This window comes from Belonocnema kinseyi, chromosome 8 (genome assembly GCF_010883055.1).
Source record: "Belonocnema kinseyi isolate 2016_QV_RU_SX_M_011 chromosome 8, B_treatae_v1, whole genome shotgun sequence".
NCBI classification, from domain to species: Eukaryota; Metazoa; Arthropoda; class Insecta; order Hymenoptera; family Cynipidae; genus Belonocnema; species Belonocnema kinseyi.
Genome location: NC_046664.1, coordinates 76,133,445 through 76,141,089, shown reverse-complemented (window position 1 = coordinate 76,141,089; position 7,645 = coordinate 76,133,445).

Below are 7,645 nucleotides of genomic sequence, written 5' to 3'. Positions count from 1 at the left end.
AACAAAGTTGTTGAAGTGTCAACCAATAACATGAATTTTCAGCCAAGAAAATTAATGATCTACAAAAAAAGACAAATTTCAAACAAAATACATGAATTTTCAGCCAAGAAAATTAATGATCTACAAAAAAAGACAAATTTCAAACAAAATACATGAATTTTCAACGAAATTATTTGATTTTAAAGTCAAAAAGAGTATTATCTACAAAAAAGCTGAATTTTTAACATAATTTAAATGCAAATAGTTGAATTTTCAACTATAATTATGAATCCTTATTAAGAAAAAATTAATTTTTTTACTAAGTAGTTCAACTTTAAGTGAATAATCGAATTTTCCACCCAAAAACTATTATTTTAATTTTTAACAATATAGTTGCATTTACAAAAAAACGACTTTGCAACCAAAAAATAATTTACAGTTGATAATTCAACCGAAAAATGTAATTTTTAATCAAAAGTATAAATTTTCCATAAAGCAATTTAATTTCTACGAAGAAAGACGAATTGTTAACAAAATACATGATTTTTTAACCAAAAATGGTATAGATTAATTGTCAGTTTCAAAAATGTATTTTCAACGAAAGAGATGAACCTTCAAATAAAAGAAATAAAAATTTTAACAAATTAGTTGAATTTTTGATAGAAAAGAGAAACATAACCTCAAAATACACGCATTAAAGAGGCACGCGAAGTATTTAAATCATGAGAAACGCCAGCCCAGCATCGAAATCTGGAAATATCAAAATCCCAATCTGTCCATTTTATTTCAAAGCAAATAGAGATATAAATAGAACCGCCGAAGTATTCCGACAGGCAATCGTGCACCTTCGAGTTTTCAAATTCAGAAGAGGAGAAATGGGTTGCGCGCGCAACCCAGGCATTTATATCGTCTCCTACCATATTCACACGGACATAGACGTGTCATAGTATTGAACCACGTCTCGTTTCAGATCTGGGATCACTGATGGGACGAGGAGAAGGTGTTGAAGGAAGTGCAGAGGAATTTGTTTTAAGGGAAGTAGGGGGGTGGGAGTAAAGCAGGGTGGAGGAATGTTAAAGGGGGTATAGGTCGAAGCTACAGGAGGCGGTCAAAGTAAAAAGGAAAGGAAGGGCTAGTAAGGGAATTATAACAGGGGTTAGGGATGGATTAGAGCAAAATGTTCATGGAAGAAAGAGGGGAATGGCGTGCAAATGAGAGCTATAAAGATAGGAGGGGTGATGTATAAGTTTGTGACTGTGTACAATAAGGATGGAATGGAAAGGATTAAAGAAAGGGTAGAAAACTTACTACGGGAGAGGGATGAGGGTATGGTGGTGATGGGGGGAGACTTTAATGCGAGAATTGGGCGGGAAGGGGGCCTGTACCAGGGAGGGGAGAGACTTGAAAGAAAATCGAAGGATAAAATAATAAATAAAGAGGGGGAGTTTCTAAGAGACTGGATGAAGGATAATGGGTGGGCGGTGGCGAATGGTATGGTAAAAGGGGTTGGAGAGGGAGAATACACGTATGTGAGTAAGAGGGGTTTATGGGTAATAGATTATGTGATTATGAATATGCAAGGGTTTGAGGAGATAGAGAAATTCGCTGTGGAAGGAAGGGTGAAATCAGACCATCAGCCATTGAATTTGTGGATACAGGGGGAGGCTGGCGAAAGGCAGGGTGGGAAAGAAAGGTCGTTAGGGGAGAGGGTCTCATGGACGATAGAGGCGATAGAGAAGTATCAAGAACAGTTGGGCAACGTAAGCTTTGAGGGGGAGTTCATGGACGAGAAATGGGAGGATCTACAAGAGAAAGTGAAAGGTTGTGTGCAAAAGAAGGTATTTAGGAAAAAGAAGAAAGGAATGGTAAAGCCGTGGTGGGATAGGGAATGTAAAATGATGAAGAGAAAGGTGAAAAAGAAGTACAGGAAGTGGAAGGAAGGAACCGCGAAAAGGGAGGAGTACGCAGAAATCAGAAAGGAGTTTAGGGCGATGTGTAAGAAAAAAGAGAGGGAAAATGAAAAAGAGCTGGGAGAGGAGTTGAGAAGTGTTCAGACAGAAGGGGACATGTCGAAGATAATTAATAGTTTAAGGAAACGTAGGGTGGGGATAAGTGAGAAGATAGGGAGCGACGAATGAAGGAAATTTTTTAAGGATTTATTTCAGGGGTCAGATACTCCAAAGAGAGATGAGGGGATTAGAAGAAACAGAGAGGTAGATAAAGAGGAGCTAAATGACGAGAAGATAGAGAAGCAGATAGGGAAGTTAAAAAAATCGAAGGCAGTAGGGATTGACGGTGTAGAGAACGAAGCGTGGCTGTTTGGCACACAAGAGGTAAGTCAGAGGCAGAAGGAGGTAGTGAAAAAAGTATGGAGGTGGGAGGGATTTCCAAGAGGGTGGAGACAGGGGGTAATCGTACCACTGTATAAGAAAGGGGATAGGGAGAGGCAGGAAAATTATAGAGGAACTACGCTCATGAATACTGCGTACAAAATATACGCGATGGTGTTAGCAGATAGGCTGTGAAAGGATGTTGAGGGGAAAGGAATATTGCCGGAGACGCAGGCGGGCTTTAGAGAGAGAGAGAGAAGGAGCACTATTGATTTACTTTTTGCAACATGTGATGGATAGAGAATTAACCAAAAAGGGTGCTAAAGTGTACGCGTTTTTTTGTAGATCTAAAGAGCGCGTTCCCGTCAGTGGATAGGGGGAGGTTGTAGGAAGCAATGGAAGAGAGGGGAGTAAAGAGGGGCCTGATCGAGAGGGCAGGGAGGTATATAAGAAGACGAAAGATTGGGTGAGAGGAGGGGAGGGAATGTCTGAGGGATTCTGGATGGACAGGGGGTTGAGGCAAGGTTGCCCGCTTAGCCCAACGCTTTTTGCAATTTTGATCGCGGATATAAAGAAGTAAGCTAGCAGCAAGAGTGGTAAGAGGAGTCAGGATATGGTCACTCGCATATGCAGATGATATAGTGCTGTTGGCAAAGAGCGAAGAGGCTTTAAAGGAGATGATGAAGAGGTTGAGACTTTACTTGGACAAGAATAGGTTAAAGTTAAATGCGGACAATTCGAAGGTTATGGTGTTCAGGAAGGAAGGTGGGAGAGATGAAAGAGGGGAGTGGAAGTGGAAGGTAAAAGCGGTACAGGAGGTGAAAGATTTTGTGGGCCTGGGCTTCCTGTTTTGAAGAAATGGGGGAGTGGATGGTCATATAAAAGAGAAAGTGAGAAGGGCAAATGTGGTGATGAGGCAGGTTTGGGGGCTGGGGAAGAGATTGTTCGCAGATGAATTTGGAAGGGGAATGAATTTGTTTGATTCGCTAGTGATGATTGTCTTATTTTACGGAGAGGAGGTGTGGGGTTGTAAGGTAAGTTAGGAGATAAATAGGGTACAGGAGACGTATGTAAAGTGGATACTGGGGTTGGCAAGGAATACGCCGAACTACATTGTCAGGAGAGAGACAGGAAGAACGAGTTTAGGGATTATAACAGAGAGTCGAGCGTGTAAATATGAGGAGAAAGTTTTGAAAGAGGGGAGAAGAAAATTGGTTAGGGAGTGTTAGTGGGAGAAAGAGAACAGACGTTGTGGTGTTAAGACGGAGGTGGAAAGGGAAAGGTATTTTAGAATGAATGGACTGCAGATGGATAAAGTTAGCAGAATGCACGAGGAAGGAAGGAAGGTATATGAGTTGGTTCATGAGAATGGCATGGAGAAAGAGAAGGCAGAAGGAGAGGAGAGAATAAGAGAGTCAAGGTATAACGGAAACTATGTGTGGATTATGCCAAGGGCGAGCGCAATATTTGTTTAAGAAAGGAGAGCAAGGAAGTCAAGAACTTATAGCGAGAATGAGGTGCGGTTGCATGGAGAATTATAATAGGTTCTAGCTTTCTAGAGAGAACAGAATGTGTGAATTGTGCGGGAAGGGGGATGCAAAATTGGAGCATTAATTGGAGGAATGTGAAGAGATGGAAAGGAGGGGGATAAGTATAGAGGTATTGTTGTATGAAAGGGGTGACAAAAGGGCAGTTGCATGGGTGAAGGGGGTGTTGGGTAAGATATAGACGAAGAGAAGGAAGGCGGAAGAGGAATGGAGAAGGAAAGATTGTAAATAGGAGAGGAAGTAGATGTAAGAGAAATGTAATTATTGTAAAAATTAATTAAGTATTAGGTGTTAGCCGCGGAGACAGAGGCTGGTAATGCGAGGCATAGCGACAAAAGAGCGAAATGCTTGCGAAGCGAGGCGCAGCGAGGAAGGTTAGGCTATGGGAGCGAGCGGATTAATTATAAGGTGTAGATGTATAGTACTTTGTAAGACGTAGTTGCAAGAAAATCCTGTAAAAAATGGAAATGTGAGCAAGTCAATTTTTTAAGGCCAGTAGGCCGAAAAATAAACGTTTATCCATCTTTATCTATTTATCTATCTATCTGGCTGTCTGTTATGTAATGCTTATAGTGACTATATGTATTATATTATCCACTACCTGTTGCGTTATCTTTTTTTTTGTTCATAAAAATCTCTTTTAGATCACAGTATTTATATGCATCTTCGTATTCCTAATTTTCTACTTAATTAAGTATATTTAAAGATTACCTTTCTGTTAGTCGATTTTTTTTTTAGTTCTACTTGCCGAATATTTGGCGGGTTTGAATATTTTACTTTGGGATTTTTATGCAATATTCTCCAACTTATTCTACGACTGTGGGAATGTTTTATAAGTTCAAAAAAACATTCCAAGTAGGGTAAGGGGGGGGGGGGCAGCGCCAACCAGTTAACAGTCAATGATTTTTTTAACGTTAATGAGATGTTGAATTGATCTATTTTTTCTCATTACGAGTTCTACATTATTTTATATGAAATTTCTATAAGCATTAATCACATGGAAAAAAACAATGATTTGGTAATTTAATTATTTCTAACAAGCTGTAAGTGGAACGATGGTCGTGGGGGCTAAAGCGTAGGCTTTGGACCCACTCCGTCGGCTTGGGGGTTCGATTCCCGCCTCGCTCTCTGGAAGAGCCTCCACAAGAGGCTCCATGTACTCCACAAGATAAGTTTCTACTCTACATTGCCGATCATTGTCAACTTTCAACATTTTTGTAAGTAACACTATCTCTCTAATAAAATAGATTTATTTGATGCAAAGTAGAAATAAAATTGTTAAATAATAACCATGCTATAAGGAAAATCACCTTTGCCCCAAAGGTTGGCGCTGCCCCCTCCCCCTTACCCTACGCACCATGAATTTTCAAGAGAAAAAGTTTCCAAAAATCTCGGATGCAAAAAGGGGTCAATGATAAAGTTTTTTAATCTGATCTTTTAAGAAAACTGAAACTGAAAACTGAAGCGTGATAGGGCACTCGCATGCCCTTTCGCAACAATGATTCCGAGTCGAAACACACAGAGTCTCATGTGTTTGCAAACAAAAAAATAACCGCCAACGGTAGCTAGAAATGTGAAACTTTCCATAAAAATTCTTTGACTTCTAAGGAATAACTTTCTCGCTTAGAGTTTTCTCAAAAGATCATATTAAAAACTTCCCCTTGACCTCTTTTTGAATCCGAGATTTTGGGAAACTTTTATTTGGAAATTCACTGTACGGCACTAAAATATGTTTTAAACTTTCTAAACATTCTCACAGTCGTAGAATGTGTTGTAGAATGTTGCAAAAAATTTTCAAAGAAAAATATTAAAAGCCGCTAAAGATTCGACAAGTAGAACTCCAATGAATTTTTTTTGCGAAAAATGACATTTTTTAAAAATAACTTGAAAATAAAAATTCCTACAATAATTAGTTATGTTTAAAAAAACATGACGGTCAATACTTATCACCTACTGAAACGCTTTTATCTTGTTTAAAAAAATTTTTCGGCTACCAGATAAGGCCGTAGCCAGAAAATGGTTTCGAGGGGGATATGTAGCATGAACTTACCCTTGGGATTGCGAGACCTTTTAGCTCCTACGAGGGCTTATGAGTGTTATCGGTGGCAAAATCTACGCCTGGAGCAACTCCCGGGGCTCATCCTAAGTGCAAGAGGAAAAAGGGCTCCAGAGAACCCCCCCCCCCCAAACAGGAAGTTACAACGTCAGAATGCCCTGACAATACAGGGCCTTACCTCAGTGCAGATTACCAACAATGTCCTATTGTGGGTTGTCATCGCGTCAGTTTATCCTGACACCTATCTACCTTTTGAGGATCTGGACAGTTTGTGGGAGAATGTCTCTAAAGGAATTGACGCTTTACCCTGGCGAGTGTCTCGTCCCCAGATTCAACGACATATTCATCAGGTTAGGGTTCATCGTAGTCGAGGCCGCAGATATCTGATCAAGAGACTGCACAATAATACAAGAATCTGAATTTCAGTAGAGAAAGGCGGTTGACTTTCAGATGTAACCAAAAGGATCATTCGCCAGTTGAAAGTCAACTCATGATTATAACATGACTTTCAGTAACGCGCTTGGTTGGAAGTCAACTGCTTTATGTACGTAAAATGTACTTTATAGGTTAATTTGAGTCAGAGAGATTGTTGACTTCCCGTCAAAGCGTGCGTATGAAATAAAACTTATAGTTTAATTTACCTCAGCTTATTTTTGAAATACCAAGTACAGAACGTAAATCTTTAATCCTTTTTCATTTATTTTTTTAAACCCTGGCGGACCGAAGGAACCGAATGGAGCCTCAAGAAAGTACCCGCAAAGACCCCATTGGTTCCCCATTCAGTTCCTTTTTTAAAAACTCAAAAAAAAACAGCAAGATCAACTTTTAAACTGTTGAAATTCGGATTCTACGTTAAATTTTCTGTTAGAAACTCACAGAGCAATCGCAATACTTTTTTTGCAGCGTTAAAAATGTTAAAAATATCATTAACTTCTGCTGAAGGTGACTTCAAGCGCATCCATAATAGCTCAAGTAGTTTGTTGCCCGCGAAGTTTAAAAATAAACTTTCCTCTAATTTTCATCGCAGCGTTGTTGCCTGAGGGTTCCACTGCGTGGCGCTAGCATCCAGACAAATGTAACACGCGGAGCCGAATTTGGCGCGGAATTATCCCGAATTTAAAAGTTCAAAAATTTCGCGTTGATTTATTAAAATAGATCCTGTTCGGCTCCGTTGGCTCGTTACCGCAATTAAGGGTTTAGAAACCCAAACCCTTCGATGAAACTCTTCTTTCTGAAAACGGATAATTAGGCAACCAAAATGAACCGAAAACTATAGATTTTGTGATATGAGATTAACCAAATGAATTTATTCAGAATTGCGAATGTACAAATTTGCCAGAGAACCGGACGCGTCCGAGGGCAAGATTGCTTCTCGTCTCTGACTTCGGCGATGAGAGTTTCGGTACCGTCGTAGCAGTCCTTAGCTCCCTCCTCTTTCGTGCTTTCTCTCTCTTCTAAATTACATTTTCTCTCTATCCCACTCTAAATATCCCTACTCTTATTATGACTAATAATTGGTCGCCGATTTCGATACGCCTTCTCATGTGAAGAACGCACGTGCCCTAACACTTCGCCGGCTACGATAAAGCCAAGTCCGCTCATAATGTTTACATTATAGTTCGGAGAACCATCTGCCCGGAGGTCTTAATCATTTCAACGAAAACCAAAACGATTCTCCCCTCGGTTCAGTGTAACGATTTTCTGTCGCCAATTTGATAATAAATATAAGAATT